Source organism: Desmodus rotundus, chromosome X (genome assembly GCF_022682495.2).
Source record: "Desmodus rotundus isolate HL8 chromosome X, HLdesRot8A.1, whole genome shotgun sequence".
Lineage (NCBI taxonomy): Eukaryota > Metazoa > Chordata > Mammalia > Chiroptera > Phyllostomidae > Desmodus > Desmodus rotundus.
In genome coordinates, this window is record NC_071400.1 from 9,343,421 (window position 1) to 9,364,173 (window position 20,753).

Sequence of the window (20,753 nt, forward strand, 5' to 3'; positions counted from 1 at the left end):
CCTCGCACAACCAGAACTGACAAGAGAATCGAACGGCAAGGGGGTCCGACACCAAGGAAATAAAAAATAAACATTCATCTAGACCGGTAGGAGGGGCGGAGACAGGCACCGGGGTGGAGAGGACTCGCGTGGCTGTGGCAGGACCGAGACTGGCAGAGTGTGGGACGAACGGGGCAGGCAGCCCGAGCACTAGCAGACCCTGCAGCCACACGTTCGCGCAGATAAACCGAGAGGGCCGGACTTGGAGTGGCGGAGAGCGGGGCAGGCAGAGTGCGGGTAGCACACCGCAGCCCCACATTCGAACATAGATAAACCGGACGAACGGCGGGGAGCAAAGCAGACCAAGCAACCCAGGGCTACAGCTCCGGGAAATAAAGCCTCAAACCTTTGATTGAAAACGCCCCTGGGGGTTGGGGCAGCAGCAGGAGAGACTCCCAGCCTCACGGGAGAGGTCGTTTGAGAGACCCACAGGCACCTAGGGCGTGCACAAGCCCACCCACTCGGGAACCAGCACCAGAGGGGCCCAGTTCGATTGTGGGTATCAGAGTGAAAGATTGAAATCGGAGGAGAGTGAAGCGGGCACCATTGCTCCCTCTCGGCCCCTCCCCCACGTACAGCGTCACAGCACAGCAACCAGTGTTACCCTGCCCCAGTGAACACCTAAGGCTCCGCCCCTTAAAGTAACAGACGCGGCAAGACAAAAAAGAAAAAAAAATGGCCCAAATGACAGAACACTTCAAAGCTCCAGAAAAAATACAACTAAGCGAGGAAGAGATAGCCAACCTATCGGATGCACAGTTCAAAGCACTGGTTATCAATATGCTCACAGAATTGGTTGAATCTGTTCGAAAAGTAGATGAAAAAATGAAGCCTGTGCTAAGAGAAACAAAGGAAAATGTACAGGGAACCAATAGTGCTGCGAAGGAAACTGGGACTCAGATCAATGGTGTGGACCAGAAGGAAGAAAGAGACATCCAACCAGAAAAGAATGAAGAAACAAGAATTCGGAAAAATGAGGAGAGGCTTAGGAACCTCCAGGACATCTTGAAACGTTCCAACATCCGAATTATAGGGGTGCCAGGAGAAGAGGAAGAACAAAAAATTGAAAATTTATTTGAACAAATGATGAAGGAGAACTTCCCTAATCAGGCAAAGGAAACAGACTTCCAGGAAGTCCAGGAAGCTCAGAGAGTCCCAAAGAAGCTAGACCCAAGGAGGAACACACCAAGGCACATCATCATTACATTACACAAGATTAAACACAAGGACTTACATCCAAGATTACTGTATCCAGCAAAGCTATCTTTTACAATGGAAGGGAAGATAAAGTGCTTCTCAGATAAGGTCAAGTTAAAGAAGTTCATCATCACCAAGCCCTTATTATATGAAATGTTAAAGGGAGTTACCTAAGAAAAAGAAGATCAAAAATAGGAACAGTAAAAATGACAGCAAACTCACAGTTATTAACGACCACACCTAAAACCAAAACAAAAGCAAACTAAGCAAACAACTAAAACAGGAACAGAACCACAGAAACGGAGATCACATGAAGGGTTATCAACAGGGGAGTGGGAGGGGGAGAGGGGGGAAAGGTACAGAGAATAAGTAGCATAAATGGTAGGTAGAAAATAGACAGGGGGAGGGTGAGAATAGTGTAGGAAATGTAGAAGCCAAAGAACTTATATACATGACCCATGGACATGAACTATAGGGGGGGAATGTGGGAGGGAGGGGGTGGGCAGGATGGAGTGGAGTTGGGGGGGGAATGGGACAACTGTAATAGCATAATCAATAAATATATTAAAAAAAAATTGCCCCCCCCCAAAAAAAAAAACAAATACCAAATAATTTCACTTATATGTGGAATCTATAGAACAACATAAACAATAAAATAGAAACAGACTCATAGGTACAGAGAACAGACTGATGGTTGCCAGATTGGAGGGGTTTGAGGGACTGGATGGAAAAGGTGAAGGGACTGAAAATTATAGATTGGCAGTCACAAAATAGTCATGGGGATGTAAAATACAGCATAGGGAATATATTATACTAACTATGTATGGTGCCAGGTGGGTACTGGGAATGTCAGGGGGAACACTTTGTAAATTATATGATTGTTTAACCACTATGAACCTGAAACTAATACAAAATAATATTGAATATAAACTGTAATTGAAAAATAAAAATGAAATACATCTTTTGCAACAGCTACATGTGCCAACCTATCACCAATACAAACACAATAATTAAAAAAATAACAATTTGGAGATCCAAGATGGCAAAGGAGTGGAAGTTACACTAACCTCCTCCCAGAACCAATCTGGAAGTACAACTAAATTGTGGGGAAATCATCCAGAATAAACAACTGAACAATAGTGAGAGAAAAGCCTTATAACCATGGACAGACAGAAGAAACAGCTTCAGCAAAACCTGACTGGTACGGAAATCGGAGGAGATACCAGAGAGCTGGCTGGGTGCCCAGAGGTGGCAGCTAAAGATCCAGAGGGATATTTAAGCAGCCAGTTGGATTCCCCTGAGAAGTGCGGAGTCTAAACCCAAAGCTGGGATCCCCAGCCTAGAAAACCAGAGCCTGAAATGTACACAGATAAGATCCAGCTGCAAAAGCAGCAAGGTTTCTCTCTGCCAGAGATAGACAGCTGGAGATGCAAAGAGCCGTTTAAAGGTCAACGCATAAATTTTCATTTGCAGCCACTTACCCTGGGCTCTGGCAAAGGGTGGGGGCAGAGTGGGCTAGAGATGCCTAAGGAGAGACTGGGGACAGAGGCTTTGGGAAGAGAAGTCAGAGTAGCTGCCAGGTTCCTGGTGCTCAGTCATCCCCCATACAGCAGTAGTTATGGTATTCAGGCAGACCACTCCCCTTCGAGTGGCAGCAGTCTGAGGGGAAGCAATAGCCCCGACCCCAGGAGGGATTCTGTCCCGCCCTGTGCTGCTTAAGCCTGACTACTGAGTGCAGACTGACTAGACTAACAACTGAAGGAGTCAGCCACAGACAGTAGATCCCTGGTAGTCTCAAACAGGCTGCCTAAGGCTAGACAAGGTCACGATCTGACATCACCAGAGGCGGATCCAGAAAAGAAAAAGACAGTGGTAAATACTAGATGCTACTGAGACGAAATCCATCATGGTCTTCTCCATGATTCGTGATATTTTCTTTCCTGCATAGCTTGGCAACATTCATTTTTTGTCCTTCAAGTTTGTGCATATGAAGTCACTAGATTTTATATTACAGTTTATTTCAATTCACATATTTTGCTCCTCCCTTCTCTTACACCATTTTACCTTCTTCTTGTCTTTTATTATTTTCATTTTAAATTTTGTTTTCTCTCTTGCTACAACTTGTTTCCATTCCGCAATCTTAATATTTGTCCCCTATCCAGCCTCACAAAACCAATTTTCTTGTCAACAGTCATCTCACATTCTTTTTCCCACTCCTAAAATACCAGCATTCTCTTTCCACCTTTAGCAATCTTTGTTCATTAGTTATGGATAGGGTTGTTGTTGGATTTTTTCAATTTTATCTCTAGATCTTCACTATTTTGTATTTTGAATCTCAAATTTTACTGTTCCCCTCTCTTATTTTTTTAGTCTCAAATTTTAATTTTTCCCTGTTAGCCTATTTTTTTCTTTTTTTCTCTTTCATCCTGTCCAATTTTCTTCTTTTTTCTTTTTCTTTTCATCTCAAGTTTTAAATTTTCCCTGTTTTAGCCTGGTTTTCATTCCCCTCTCTTAGCGTTCCCTCTCCCTCTATCATCTCAAAATCACTTCCCTTTCCTCTAGACATCTCTTAAGCTTTTCTTTCTTTCTTTTTCCCCTCCCACTCCCATTCTATCTATATTAATTTTAGCTCATTTGTTGTTGATAGTGCTGGGGTGTATCTTTCTCCAATTTGGTTCCTATTTTATTTATTTACTTATTTTCCTTTTTCTTTCTCTCTCTCACTTTATTTTCTTTTAATTTCTGTTTAAACCTAATACTATATGCTTCCCTTCTCTTACCCCATTCTGCCTTCTTCATTCCCTTTTCATGATGTAAATTTTACTTTCTTTCTTTGCATTGCTCCAATTCCCTACTCTTATTAAGGTTCCTCCCTATGCCCTCTCAAAATCATTTTTCTTTCAGTAGGTCATCTCATATTCACTCTCCTTTCTTATAATGGTCTTAATCTCTTTACACCCTTATTAATACTGGTTCATTTGCTATTTATAGTGGGATTGCTCGTGGGAGTTATATTTGCAGGTGTGGGTTTGTTTCCTGGGCTTTGTGGCTTTGTTCTGGCAGTAGCTGCACAAAAGCATACAAGACGTGGTAGGTGGAGTGACCCTCAGTCAACCACCTGGAGGGAAGGACCCACCAAAGAATGACCCAACAACAATTAAAACCCAGTGACATCCAGAGATCCAACATAAAGGACATAAAGGGCATCTTAAAAGCATCAAGTTCAGGAGATCAAGGAAACTGCACCACTGAATAACACAGGTCAGATACCATAGAAGTTCACACCCCAAACACAGGGAGTCAAATAAGATCAATTTAAGAAGTAGAAGCAAACAAGAAGAGTCTCCCCTAAAATGGGGAGACAAAGAAACAACCCCCAATTGAAAGGAAAGGAGGAATCCCCAGAAAGAGTGCTAAATGAAACAGAGGCAAGTAAGCTATCAGACATTGAGCTCAAAACAATGGTTATAAGGAAGTCCAATGAGCTCAGTGAGAATTACAAAGAACTACAGGGAAGCTACAAAGAACTTACTGTGAAATAATCAGAATGAAAAAGGACATAGAAACTATCAATAAGAGCCATGAGGAAATGAACACAATTTCAGAACTGAAGAACACAGTAGAAGGAATTAAAAGCAGACTCAATGAAGCAGAGTATTGAATGAGCGAGCTAGAGGACAAGGTAGAAAAAAATTCCCAGAAAGGGCAAGAAAAGGAAAAAAGACTCTAAAAGAATGAAGAGGGGTTAAGGGAGCTGCCGCACAACATGAAACATAATAATATCCATATAATAGGGATACTAGAAGGAGAAGAGGAGGAGCAGGGATAGAAAACATGTTTGAAAAAGTAATGACAGAAAATTTCACTTGAGACCAAGAAGTAAACCCAAAAAAGCATCTACATGTGCCATCATTCACTATTTACCACGCCCTTTCTGTGAGCAGTAGCACAGAATCATCACCTATAAACTTACCCTGGAAAAATTTTCTAAGTATTTTTGCTTACAAACTGAACAATGCAAGAGAGTGTTTGTGACCTCTCTTTTCCCATTAATGTTCAAAAATTGGAAAAGGACATAGGTAGTCCAATACTCTTAAATTACGACAAGCCTAAAAAGGTTTCTTTTTTCCCTCTGTAACATGAAATAAAGCCCCACATAGCAAAGTCAATTAAATAAATTGTTTTGGGGCCATAGAATAAAACAATGTCAACCCAGTAAAAGAAAGCCAAGATATCCTACAGGCATTCCAAATTTTATGAACAGTAGAAAGTCACCCGCCAAATCCCATGGAATGAAAAGCATGCATTTTACAACTAGTAAGAAAACAATCAGGCAACACTGAATTTATGCAAAATACACAGAGTCTCACAGATGATGTAGTCTAGCCCTCCAATTTACAGACAAGGTCACTGAGTCCCAGGAAAGTAAAAGCAACATACCAGCTGCCTCATAGAGAGCAAATGGCAGAATGAGAGCTAGAAATCAGGTGTCCTGATGTCCCTTACACAGCTCTATCCACTGCACCACAGAATTCTCTTAATCCAGGCACCAGATACCATGTCAAGAGACTCCATCTTTTAAATGTTTTTGAGTTCCAAAGATGTCTATTTTTAAAACAAAAGTACCCTCTCAAACAAATCCCAAGCCATTATATTTTTCTCTTAACCCTTGAGAAGGTGAATTTTCATTCTCTTCCAGGGCCAGGGTTTGAAGGAAGCCATACTCATACAATGCCAGTGTTAGTAAAGTGCTTTCTTCAGGAATAAGAAAGAGAAGGAGAATAAAAGAAGAAAAGGCAGAACCTGCAAGAAATGAACAGAATCCAGTACCTATACTTGGGTGCAAGATCCAGAACTTGTTTTCCTCCCTTCATAATCTGAGTTTCCTCCCAAGAAGCACTCACTAACCTGATGCCAACACTTTTATTTTTAATTAAATTTATTGAGGTGATATTGGCTAGTAAGATTGTACAGGTTTAAAGTGTACATTTCTATGATGAATGATCTGTGTTCAGGCATCTCGAGTGGTCCAAAAATAGCACACAGCTCCATATGTCTATAATAGCAACCTCCCAGCATTAGAATACAGTGATGATAGTTTTCATACATACCCACACTTCAGGGCAAACACACTCCTCTCCTTTCAAATTTACTCTCTTAGATGTCCTTATTAGTCTATCTTTAGAAGACTGGATCGTCATGCAGGCTATATGATATTTAGAGGAAGTGGGTTTCTATTGGTGTTTCTGGATTCTTCTGGGTTCAAGGTCAATCTTAATTAAGCAATCACCAGTCAGGAGGGCTTTACTCACCTCCCAGACTGCCCTACAATCACAAAGTTTGTCTTGTCTCATCACTGTGACTTCAGTCACTACCCTGCAGATTACCCATTACTACCTAGGCCCCTGTGCACATACTGTCCTACACGTAACAAAATTAGACCCAACTCTCCCCATCTTCAAAAGCCCTTCTTTTCTGCCCTCTGTATCCCATAGTCTATCATTAACAAACTTTCCAGTAGCTTCAAATTCTTCTCTCAATACTTCTTTCATTTCTGTTTCATAAATGGTATATGGCTATGCCTTGAGGAAATCACTTCTCCTGCAGTCATCTTAAGTAAACATTAGTTTTCCTCAGATCCCCCAGAGAGTCGAGGCAGAGGAGGTGGCTGGTTTTCTCCTTATTGTCGCTTCCAAACCATTTCTGCTCCTTTCTCCTTCAGAATCCAGATTTCATTTGTAGTTCAATATCATGTGATACCCGTCCTTACGTCTTCTCCTTCACTCATTACAAACTTTAACTTCTCAGTTATTTCCTGTCACAGTTTTGGCAACTTCAACATCTATCATCCATGTGTATATTAACCCAACATTTTGGCTTTGCAAAACTTTCATGTTCTCATATCCTATGATATTTTACTAGCATCACGCTTAAGCCACTACCTTTAATGCTCATGCTTTAGACTGTGACATTCTCCCAAATTGAACCAACTCTTAAATCTTGATCTTAAGATGTACATCTTGAACTACAGGCGAGTACTCTTCCTGCCAAAGTGCCTCCCTCACACACATCTCCAACAGTTGTTCAACTTTGAACTCCAATCTATGAACTCTACTACATCTCACAATTAATCACCCTTTTTATTTCTCATCTCCTCATTCCTAACCAATTTATAGTTCATAGTCCGTTATTATTATCACTCATTTTCATAAACTTTCATCTCCCTGCCTACTTTCCACTATGGTAATTTCTTGGCAAAACTACAACCCTTCTTCAATCTAGCTGTGCACCTACTCTGTTCCTGTATGCAAGTGACGAATGCTGCTGTAGAAATTTACAAGACTGAGCTGCCTGACCTCACCTTAAGTTTTTGACCACATTATCTCAAATCAGCAATCCTTTCGTATTATGTGCCGATTTTCATTATTCAAAATGAATAATCAATACTTATCCTCTCAGTTCCTCAAAACCCCACCCTCACTCCTGACATTTTATAACCGTATCTTATCCTTAACTGAAAAAAAATGAAGCATCAAGGGAGAATGTCCTTATGCCTTCCTCAGCAAATCCACCATATTACCCACATTTATAACTATACCATGATTATTTCCTTCTCTTCTGTACAATGTATAAATATTACCTGTCCTCATGTAAGGCTAACTCTTGCAGATTTACTGTAAATCCCGTCTACTAGTGCTTTGAATACCCCTCTTGCAGTCTCAATATTTCTTCTTCTGCAATTATCCCCTTGATGTTTTATTTCATCAATTTCATTGAATAATTTACATCAGCATACAGATGTGACTAGAATCCATCCTCTTACAAATGTACTTTTGGTATCAAATCCTCCTCTCGCTATAGTCCCATATTTCTCCCCTCCTCTCTTTAGCACCAACCATCTCAAAAGAAAATGTCTATCCACGCCCACTTCCTCCCATCACATTATCACCTTAATACACTTCGTTCAGGTTCATATGAAATCTTTCCCACTCTTTTAATCTCTTTTTCAAAGTTACCAATGACCTCCATATTATCAATTTCAATAATCACTTGTTTGTCCTCATCTATGAAGAATATTTAATAAAGTTGACCATTTTTCCTCCTTAAAATATTATCTGCCTGAAATATTATCTGTCTTAAAATATTACTGCTTTTGTAATGCTTCATTCACATGATTTTTTTCCTCTGGTTTTAAGTTTCGGGGTTATATACCTAGAAGGGGAACTCCTGGGCAGTATAGGAAGTCTATGTTTAAATTGTTAAAGAACTGCCAAATGATTTTCTAGAGACAGAACCACTTTATGTTCCCTCCAGAAGTGTATGAGGGTTTCACTTTATCCATATCCTTATTTTGTTATTTCTTTTGTTATAGCCTTCTAAGCAGGTGTGCACTGGTATCTCATTGTTGTTTTGATTTGCATTTCCCTAGTGACTAATGATATGGAGTATATTTTCATGTCTTTTTTTTGATATTTGTATATCTTCATTGGTAAAATGTGTATTCAAATCTTTTTATCAAAAATTTTAATTGGGTCATTTGTATTTTTGTTGTTGAGTTGTAAGAGTCCTTTCTATATTCTGGATACTAGACCTTTAGCAAATATATGATTTCCAAATATTTTCTCTCTTTCTTTGGGGTGCGTATTCACCTTTTTATGGTATTTCTTGTAGAAGAAATTATTTTTTAAAAATTTTACAGTCCAATTTCCTCTTTGTTGCTTGCATTTTTGGTGTTGAATCTAAGAACCCATTGCTTAACCAAGTCCTATATGTTTCTAATCTCCATAACTTACCCAAAAAACTCAAACCACTTTATTCAAAAGATATATTTGTGCTGACTTACTATGTGCCAAACCCTACTCTAACAATGGGGATAGCGATGAACAGGACAGTGGTGACAGAGATTGTTAGCTGGTTTCCAACCTTCAAGTTCTCCTCTTCTGGATGGACTACATTTCTCCTTTTATATGGCAGCTGGGTGTAGCCGTGTGAATTTTTTGCAATGAGCTGAGCAGGAGGAATGCATGCCCAGGTTGAGCCTAGCCCATAAATGTCTCCATGTGCCCCGCACCGTGTTCTTTTCTTTTTCTGTCACTAGAATGGAGATAGCCACAGGAATCCCAGCAGAGCTGGCAAAAAAATGCTATTTTGTCACTTACATTAATAGAGTTGTGATGAAGATTAAATAGGGACATAAATATGGATTGTAATTTCTACACAGTTAGTGATCAATAAATGTTAATTTTTATTATTATTATTGTTATTATTATTACAGTCTTTGTGTGCTACAGTAATCACCTGGAATAGGAAAACTATTAAGAAACCCCACATTATTCAGCAGATAGTGTAATTATGTCTGCTATCTTGTAGACAGTGTCAGACTTTATTTTTTAATGCTAACAGTCTTTTCTCTTTCTACACAGTTTCTCTGTTGATGAACCAAGATAATTCTAAGCCACTTTAGATAATATTTAAAGGGCCACAATTTGATAAATGCTTATCTACAGAAAAGCAGCTTAAGCTAAAACAATACAAGAAGGTTCGTTCTAAGGGTTATAAGAATTCTAAATTGTGCTGAAACATCTTGCATTTACACAACACTGTTCCATAAGAGAATCCCACCACTCCCTCTTCCCTGACCTGCCTATGTCCGATAAGAAAGCCCAGGTACACTGTTCTGTGGGGCCAGCAGGAAGTTCAAACGATGCAAACCCTAACCTGTATGGAATACTCATTCCAGGTTCATCATCCTCTTACCACCGGCAAAGCCAAGTTTCCTCTCTCTGCTCCCTCAAGCCATTCTTTTTCATTTTAAATTACAGTGGACATTCAGTATTAGTTTATATTGGTTGCAAGTGTATCTCAAACCATTCTTGAACCTGCTTGAGAGCCTTCCCTGCTCTCCCCAGAAAGCCTCATTACGTGAGTAATAAACTTTTCACACTCTCTTGGTACCTGTGTCATCAGTCTTGACATCCAAACCAAATTTTGGGTGAAGGGTCCATCCTGTCTCTGTGGACTTACCACAGCAATTGGCCCTGTGAGCAGGACATTAAGGTACTGTCCACTACCACTGGGCCTCTTGCTTATCTTGCTTTTGCTTCCTAACTAGCTCTGCTGCGCACGGGTAGGCTGCACTCTGAGCTACTGCCTGCTGGCTGGCTTGTGCTTTCAACTGCTCTTCTTTGTGCTGCATTGTGAGTCTTATGAAGCCTCTGCTAAAGATTTGACTCACATAAGTCAGTTTAGCAAACTGACATACAGCGACAGGAGGCCTCCTTAAAGTAGTCCTCAATCATGTGTCTCCACCTGGACCTATCTGTGCGTCTCAGATTGCAGCACATGTCTCAATTCCAAAGCAGGATGTGACTGACATTATGCCTAAGGGAATGACTCTTACCTTGTGAACATTTGTTGTGTTTTAACCAGTTGCTGGCTCCCTTTCTAGACAGAGGTTGGTTGGAGAGTCTGTTCAATACACTGGTGCATTGGGTAGTGACTTGTGGAGGAAGAGCCATTACTATGTGGGATGGTGAAGTCACACCCCTAAAAGCAGAGACTCACTAGGACCTTACAAAACGATTCTGCTGCTGCTGCCTATGCCTCTGTCACACACACATACACAGGATCTTGATCCTCAGCTCTAGAGAGAAACATCCACAGCATTCCTGTGACACAGCCGAGGGATGAATTCAGCCATTGCCATGGGGAGGACCATAACCCTGATGGCACTGACTTGGTTTCAGGTTCTCTGGAGAAAAAGCTTATAAATATGAGGGGAGTAGAGAAGAAACCCATTGAAGTATATCCAGTAAACAAACCCACACACGCACGCACCAAATACAACCTGGAAAGTTGTCGGGAAGAGCCAAGTGTTGGAGGGAAGTATGATAACTCATTTCTTTACTGAAACTTAAATATCAGTATTTAGCTCTGTGGGATTTTAGGTAAGATATCCAAAATACTAGGTTGCAATATATAAAGAACTCATATGACTCAACTCCAGGAAGACAAGCAATCCAATTAAAAAATGGGTAAAGGACCTGAACAGACACTTCTTCAAGGAGGACATGCAGAGGGTGCATAGACATATGAAAGGATGCTCAGCATAACTAGCCATCAGAGAGATGCAAATTAAAACCACAATGAGATACCACCTCACATGTATCATATTGGCTATCATTATTAATCAACAAGTGTTGGCGAGGATGTGGAGAAAAGGGAACCCTAGTGCACTGTTGGTGGGATTGCAGACTGGTGCAGCCACTGTGGAAAACAGTATGGAATTTCCTCAGAAAACTAAAAATGGAACTGCCTTTTGACCCAGCAGTTCCATTGCTGGGATTATATCCTAAGAACCTTGAAACACCTGATCTCCAAAATATATAAAGAACTCACATGACTCCACTCCAGGAAGACAAACAACCCAATTAAAAATGGGCAAAGGACTTGAACAGACACTTCTCCAAGGAAGACATACAGAGGGCCCAGAGACATATGAAAAGATGCTCAGCATCACTAGCCATCAGAGAGATGCAAATTAAAACCACAGTGAGGTACCATCTCACAACAGTCAGAGTGGCCAACATAAACAAATCAACAAACAAATGTTGGAGAGGATGTGGAGAAAAGGGAACCCTAGTGCACTCTTGGTGGGATTGCAGACTGGTGCAGCCACTGTGGAAAACAGTATGGAATTTTCTCAAAAAACTAAAAATGGACTTGCCTTTTGATCCAGCAATTCCACTGCTGGGAATATACGCTGAGAATCTGAAGTCACCGATTCAAAAGAACCTATGCACCCCTGTGCTCATAGCAGCACAACTTACACTAGCCAAGTGCTGGAAACAACCCAAGTGCCCATCAGTAAATGAGTGGATCAAAAACTTGTGCTACTTTTACACAATGAAATACTACGCAGCAGAAAGAAAGAAGGGACTCCTACCTTTTGCGACAGTATGGATGGAACTGGAGAATATTATGCAAAGTGAAATAAGCCAGTCAATGAAAGACAAATACCATATGATCTCCCCTATAAGTGGAATCTAATGAACAAAATAAACTAACAAACAAAATAGAACCACAGGCATGGAAACATAGAGCAGACTGAAAGTGACCAGAGGTGGGGAGGGGGACAATGGTGGAAAGAAGGGGAAGGGACTAGACAAAGAACCTGTATGAATGACCCAGAGACATGGACAATAGTGTGAGAATTAACTATGGGAGTGAGGGGCTGGGGTGGGTAGAGCAGGGCAAATGGGAAAAAAACTGAGACAACTGTACTAGAATAACAATAAAAAATGATTAAAAAGCAAAGCAAAATAGAAGGTAGGTATTATGCTGCATTATTCACAATAGCAAATATAAATAATGCAAATGTCCATCTGTAGATGGATGGATAAAGAAGATGTTATACACACACAGGCACGCACTGTATCGTATCACTTGTAGTGGGATATTTAAAAAGAAAAAGTCAAACTCATTGAAACAGAGAGTAGGAAAGTGTGAGCCAGGGGCTGAGGGGTGGCGGGAATAGGAAGGGCTTGGTAAAAGGGTACAAACTTTCAACTATAACATCAATAACATCTGAGGACTTAGCATTAAAAAACACAACAAACAAAGCAAACTCTCAAGGTTCTCAAAAACAAGAATTCTAAAGACTGTCACAGCCAAGAGGAGCCTATGAGGCATGCCAAGATGACTAAATGTAGTGTGCATCCTGGACGGGATCCTGGGACAGAAAAGGCACATCAAGTAAAAACTAAGGAAATCTGAATAAAGCACAGACTTTAATGAATAACCTTTTCCCTGATGGTGAACAAGTGTAACAAATGCACCATACTAACGCAAGATGTTATAATAAGGGAAATTGGGTGTGGGGTGTGTGGGTATTACCTTTGGTTTTTATGTAAATCTAAAACTGCTCTAAAATAAAGCCTGTACTAAAAACTCACGAAATACTAGATGAGAGCTGGGAGACAACTGAATGAACTGATGAATGGAGGCGGCTGTGGGGAGCGGCTTAGAGGAAACGCCCTCTCCCTGCCGCTGGCACCACAAGCACTGACCTAGAGGAGATGAGGGAGAGTGAGAGGGCAGTTTGGGAAAGCCATCAGGGGGTGTGGAGGAAGCTCCACCTTTCTCTAACCAGAGCAGCTAGACTCCTCTGCACCCGCCCCTCCCCCTCCTGGAATGTGGGGGGTGGGGTGCAGCAGCTTTGTGATGTCACGCCTCTCCATGGTTACCGGGGGCTGGAGGAATTTCTTGACGGCCAATCGCAGCTGAGGGTGTGGTTCCGCATTTTCCTGGAGGGTATATATAGAGGTCGGGAGCCCTAGCGAGGGGCACTGGTGCTACCAGAAGGCCGAGGAAGCTGAGGAAACGATGGAGTCTGATTCGGATGAGGAGACACCAACATCAAGCAGAGGACAAAAGCGGAAGAGTGAGTCCCAGCTCGCGGACAATGAAAGGGAGAAGGTCAGACTACCCTACTCATATGCCTCCTCTTCCTCCCCACTGATGCCCCACGCAAGACTTTCCCCCTGCCCGTGCCTGGCACAAACCCCTCCCCAATTCACTCTCATCCCCTTACAACCCCGTTCTTACTTATTTCCCACCCTCTGCCCCCAAACCAATGTCTTTCTGGGTTTATCTTCTTTCCCTACTAGGCGCTGAAGTTATCGGAGAAGGTAACTGCTACCCTTCGGCAGATCGAAGAAAAGTATCAGGGAAGGAAAATGCCGAAGATAATCATCTTATGCCATAGGCGCGGTAAAAAAGTCAGCGAAAACCAGCCAGAGATGGATGAAGAAAATCAGGTGGACTCTCCCTATACCAGTGAGGATTCTGCCTCTGCAAGTGAGGACTCTCCCTGGGCAAATGAGGAGTCTCCCTCTGCAAGTGAGGAGTCTCTCTCTGAAAGTGAGGAGTCTCCCTCTGCAAGTGAGGAGTCTCCCTCTCCAAATGAGGAGTCTCCCTGGGCAAATGAGGTGTCTCCTTCTGCAAGTGAGGAGTCTCCCTCTGCAAGTGAGGAGTCTCCCTGGGCAAACGAGGAGTATCTCTCTGCAAATGAGGAGTCTCCCTCTGCCAACGAGGAGTATCTCTCTGCAAATGAGGAGTCTCCCTCTGCCAATGAGGAGCTTCCCTCTCCAAATGAGGAGTCTCCCTCCCCAAATGAGGAGTCTCCCTCTCCAAGTGAGGTGTCTCCCTCTCCAAGTGAGGTGTCTCCCTCTCCAAATGAGGAGTCTCCCTCTCCAAATGAGGAGTCTCCATCAACCCCCCGTGAACCAGAAACCAAAGACCCTTAAACACATGCAGCCTCTCTAGAAAACATTCTAGAGAAATGGTCCTTTACGCAGAGATCAAACTGGACCAAATGATGTAATTCTGTGTTAATGATTAAAATACTAGCATGTGTGAAAAAGAAATGTGTTTGTATCTCTGTGTGTTCTCTGCAGATGGGGAGGGAGTGAGGGAAGGGGCAGGTATGGGAGAAGGGAGGGAGGTAGAATCCTGCAAGTTTGGGGACTAGGCCAGCCAGCCCACAGTTGGCCAGACACTGAGAATAAGTATGAGGTGACAGCTGAAGATGAGTTTTTTCCTTAACACTTTCTCATACTGGCAAGGATGGAAAGAAATTGGTGTTGGGTTTGTGTTCAGTGCCAGGGGAGGGGAGGGTGGGCTGATGTGTGGGGGTGATAGTGTGTGATAAGGAATCTGATTCCATTTTAGATGTTAGACTATTGACAGCTTTCAGCCTCACTCCTTTCTTTTCCAATTACGGCCAACATATGGACAAGCTGATGAAGAAAACCAACCAACCAACCAACCAGGGAGTGACTGCGCATAATACAGAAACAGATATGCCTGAGCTGCGCCACTGGAGCCATTGTGCTGCCTACATTCCCTAGAGCCAAAGCACTCATTGCCCTAAAATATCTGCTAGTGCATATGCACAGTCTGACCCAATAAGTAATAAAATTAAGTATTTTGCACTTACAATAAGCTCGGGAAAATATTACCCTGCGGACCTTCCTCCTCACTTATAAATAACACCTTCCACGCCAGTTAGAAAAGGGCCCAATCTAAAGGAAAACAGGGCCTTCGCAGGTTGAAACCCATTATATGAGACCTATCTAGAGAAGGTGTAACTATCCCCACTGCTTCTGAATTGAACAGCCAAATCTGACTCGTTCTTCAACCCGAAAAGCATGAATGGGGCCTCAGTGTGAATTTTCGTTCCCGTCATGTCAGGGTCCCACCCATTAGGGGTCCCTATCTAATATTACTTAGGTTACTGATTCCACCCAATAGCAAACTGTTACTAAATAGTAAATAGTAAATAGTAAATACTCGGCAGTCACACCAAACTCTTTGACTGACTTCCAGTCTCCTGAGTGCCTATTTCAACAGCCTCTAGCTACACTCAACCTTCACTTTTTTGAGACATAACACACCTTTACCTGGGTACTCAGTGGTACACTTCTCCACTCCTGTCATCTCACATAACCTTTGCAGACAATATCTAACCACATCCAGCTCTTTCCAGGTGCACAGGCATGACATCACACCAATGACATCGCCTGTCTACAGGAGAAGGTAACTCCCCTTATGCCCAGTCTCTTGCCATGGGCCCCAGTGCTGGAAGAGGTCATCTTTCTCTCAGAACCCCTGGCCACCTGGGAAGCCTCTTAGGACCAGCCGAGTGGATACCTAAAGGCATCCATTCATTGAAGCAATGATTTCAACACTCTTACACTTAAAGGAACTTGCTTGGGAGCTGGGAGCTGCTGCTTTTTATCCCTTAACCAGGATGTTTCTGGTAAAGGACAGGACCGAGGGTCAGCCCAGTTGGCTGAAATTTAGTGATTCATGTTAGCACTGGATGTCTTGGCCAAAAATTGGCCTCATGAGTACAGTTTTACAGCTCTTTGGAAAATTGTATCAGTATCAAACACTCAAGCATATTTCTTCACCCCAAAATTTATTCATTTGTTCATTCATTCATTTATTTCCTCAACAGACACTGAGCCCATTTTGTGAACCAGGCCTGTGCAGCAATTGTGGACAATACAGAGCTTATGGTTCTAGTAGTGACCACAGCAGCCCACTCCACAAGGGTGACAGTGTATAAAGTGGCCAGCACCTTGACAGAGACACAAGCCATGCATCCAGGTATTCAAGAAAAAGACAGATATTATTTCCAACTTGCATAATCCAATAGCATTAGGATTTTGAACTGTGGATTGAAGAACTGATAGCATCTGGACATGGAAAGATGGCATTGGGGGGTTTGGCTGGGGTGGGGTGGAGGGCTGGGGAGAAAAGGCACACAACTGTAACTGAATAACAATAAAAAAATTTTTAAAAAAGAAAGATGGGCATTGAAAGTAGGTGAGATAGGGCCTTCCAAGTGGGAGAAATAGCATGGATACAGGGCCATGTAAATCAAAGACCCAGCAATTGGATGAATGGCAAAGTTTATATGAGATAAATATTTTAAGTCAAAACAAATACTAAAAACATATTCTCATCTAGAGAAAAAGTCACACAAGTACAGGAAGCACAGAGGGTCCCAATGAAGATGAACCCAGAGAGGCCAACTCTAAGACATATCATAATTAAAATGACAAAATTAAAAGACAAAGAGAGAATCTTAAAGGCAGCAAGGGAGAAACAGATAATAATATACAAGAAAGCTCCCATAAGGCTATTGATTTCTCAACAGAAACACCAAAAGCCAGAGGAGAATGGCAAGAAATATTCCAAGTAATGAAAAGCAAAGGCCTCCAACCAAAACTACTCTACCCAGAAAGACTCTCATTTAAAATGGAAGGTAAAATAAGAAGTGTCCCAGACGAAAGAAGGCTAAAAGAATACACCTCCACCAAACCAGCATTGCAAGATATGCTAAAGGGACTGCTTTAAAAAGATGAAAGAAAAGAGTGAGAGAGAGAGGAACACAAGTACAAAGGGATAAAATAGCAGTGAACAAGTACCTGTCAATGATAACCTTAAATGTAAAGGGATTAAATGCTCCAATGAAAAGATATAGGGTAGCTGAATGGATAAGAAAATATGACTTGTACATATTTTGCCCACAAGAGACCCATTTCAGAACATAAGACTGAAATTGAAGGGTTGGAAACAGATATTCCAAGCAAATGGACAGGAAAAAAAAGCCAGGGTAGCAACAGTTATATCAGACAAAATAGACTTCAAAACAAAGGTCATGAAAGGAGACACAGAAGGACACTTCATAATACTCAAGGGAAGAATCCATCAAGAAGACATAAAAATTGTAAACGTGTATGCACCCAACATAGGAGCACCCAAATACATAAGGAAAATCTTGGAGGACTTCAAGAAAAATATTGACAGCAACACACTTATACTAGGAGATTTAATACCCCTGTCAACAATGGAAAGATCTTCCAAACAAAGATCCAACAAGGATATTGTGGCACTGGATGATGCACTAGGTCAAATGGAATTAATTGATATATACAGAACCTTCCATACCAAAGAAGCAAAATACACATTCTTTTCAAATGCACATGGAACATATTCAAAGACAGACCACATGATAGGACACAAAACAAGCATCAACAAATTCAAGAAAATTGAAATCATATCAAGCATTTTCTCAGACTGTAAGGGCTTGAATCAGGAAACCAACTTCAAGAAAAAACTCAAGAACATTCAAATTCAAGGAGACTGAATAGCATGCTATTAAACAATGAATGGGTTAATAATGAGATCATGGAAGAAATCAAAAACTTTCTGGAAACAAATGAAAATGAGCACATAACAGTCCCAAAACTATGGGACACAACAGAGGCAGTTCTGAGAGGGAAGTTCAGAGCAATACAGACCTACCTAAAGAAGACAGAAACATTTCAAATAAACAACCTAACCCTCCATCTACAAGAACTGGAGGAACAAAAACAAACAAAGCCCAGAGACAGTAGAAGGAAGTAAATAATCAAGATCAGAGCAGAAATAAATGACATACAGCAGGGCTGTCAAACTCATTTTCACTGGGGGCCTCACAGTTGCCTTCAAAGGGGCAAAATAATTTTAGGACTGTATAAATGTAACTACTCCTTAGCTGTTAAGTAGTTGAAATTATATTTGGCCCTTTGAAGGCAACAGCGAGGCTGATGTGGCCCCCGGTGAAAATGAGTTTGACACCTGTGACATAGAGACTAAAAGAACAATTCAAATCCAGGAGCTGGTTCTTTGAAAAGATAAAAAAATATCGACAACCCTTTAACCAGACTCACCAAGAAAAAAAGAGAGAAGACCCAAATAAATAAAATCAGAAATGAAAGAGAAGAAATTACTACTGATACCACAGAAATACAAAGGAGTGTAAGAAATTACTACAAACAACAATATGCCAAGAAATTTGAAAAGTTGGGTGAAATGGGCAAATTTCTAGAAACATATAATCTCCCAAAACTGAATCAAAGAAGCAGAAAGCATGAACATATTGATAACAGCTAGTGAAACTGAAGCAGCAATCAAAAAATTCCCCGCACAGAAAAGCCCTGTACCAGACAGTTTTACAGGAGAATTTTATAAAACATTTATGGAAGAGCTAACCCCTATTCTTCTCAAACTATTCTAAAAAATCCAAGAGGGAAGACACCCAAACTCTTTTTATGAGGCCAGCATCATCCTAATCCCCAGTTATAATATTTATTCTCTCTATGGTCAATTAATATCCAACAAAGGGAGCAGGAAAATAAAATGGAATAAAAATAGCCTCTTCAACAAATAGTGCTGGGAGATCTGGACAACTACATGCAGAAAAAGGAAACTTGACCACCAACTTCCACCATACACAAAAATAAACTCAAGATGGATTAAAGACTTAAATGTAAGTCACAACACCATAAAAGTCCTAGAGGAGAACATAGGCAGGAAAATTTCAGATACTCCATGCAGCAATATTTTTACCAATATGTCCCCTAGAGCAAGGGACATAAAGGAAAGAATAAACAAATGGGACTACATCGAGCTAAAAAGCTTCTGTATGGCCAAAGAAAACATCAGCAAAATGACAAAGGAACCAACTGTATGGGAAAACATATTTGCAAATGATACCTCGGACAAGGTTTTGATGTCCAAAATAAAGAACTCACATGACTGCACTCCAGGAAGACAAACAATCCAACTGAAAAATGGGCAAAGGACCTGAACAGACACTTCTCCAAGGAGGACATACAGAGGGCCCAGAGACATATGAAAGGATGCTCAGCATCGCTAGCCATTAGAGAGATGCAAATTAAAACCACAATGAGACACTACTTCACACCAGTCAGAATGGCCACTATAACCAAATCAACAAACAAGTGTTGGAGAGGCTGCGGAGAAAAGGAAACTCTAGTACCCTATTGGTGGGAATGCAGACTGGTGCAGCCACTGTGGAAAACAGTATGGAATTTCCTCAGAAAACTAAAAATGGAACTGCCTTTTGATCCAGTCATCCCACTGCTAGGACTATACCCTAAGAATCCTAAAACACCAATTCAAAAGAACCTATACACCCCAATGTTCATAGCAACACAATTTACAATAGCCAAGTGCTGGAAGCAGCCTAAGTAAGTGCCCACCAGTAAATGAGTGGATCAAAAAACTGTGGTACATTTACACAACGGAATAGTATGCAGCAAAAAGAAAGAAGAAACTCCTACCTTTTGCAACAGCATGGATGGAACTAGAGAGTATAATGCTAATAAGTGAAATAAGCCAGGCAGTGAAAGACAAATACCATATGATCTCACTAATGGAACCTAATCAACAAAACAAAGAAGCGAGAAAAATAGAACTGGACACATGGAGATAAAGAACAAACTGACAGTGACCAGAGGGGAGGGGGAGGGGGATAAAGGGGTAAAGTAGGGGAAGAGTCGAGTCAAGGAACTTATGTAAAGGACCCATGGACAAGGACAACGAGGGTTGGGAGGGCAAGGATTGAATGTGGGAGAGTCGGGTGGGCAGGGCAGGGGATAGTATTGGGGGGAAAATGGGGACAATTGTAATTGCACAACAATAAAACATAGTAAAAATTTTTTTAATGTGGAAAAGTGAAAAAAATATAATAATTCAAACAACCCTAATACCAGCCCAGCAGCAGAAACTGATTTCAGCAATGTGATTTCAAGGCAGGGCTAAGTTACAGGTTCTTCCTTAAAACAGAGTTCCTAATATTATACTCTCCATGGCTTTCCACCATTTTGTCAAATCTGTGACAGCCCAGCTAGTAATCTATGTGTTCCTGATCACACAGCTTATAAGATTACAAGACACACCAGCCTTTAAAAAAAAAGAAATCAATTTTTTTAAATTTTTGAGAGTTACAGAAGAGTTGCAACAACAGTGCGGAGAGTTTCCATATACCCTTCTACAGTTTCCCCTTTTCTTAACCATGTTACACAACTAAAGAGCATTTATCAAAACTAAAAAATTCACACTATTAACCAAAGTACAGAACTTACTTGGATTTCACC

At 41.2% G+C, this 20,753-nt stretch overlaps 1 protein-coding gene across 2 annotated transcripts in view; it reads right to left on the minus strand.

The window, feature by feature from the left end:
• PHKA1 (phosphorylase kinase regulatory subunit alpha 1) overlaps positions 1-20,753 on the minus strand; it is a 126,539-nt gene that overhangs the window by 76,716 nt on the left and 29,070 nt on the right. The window lies entirely within an intron of this gene.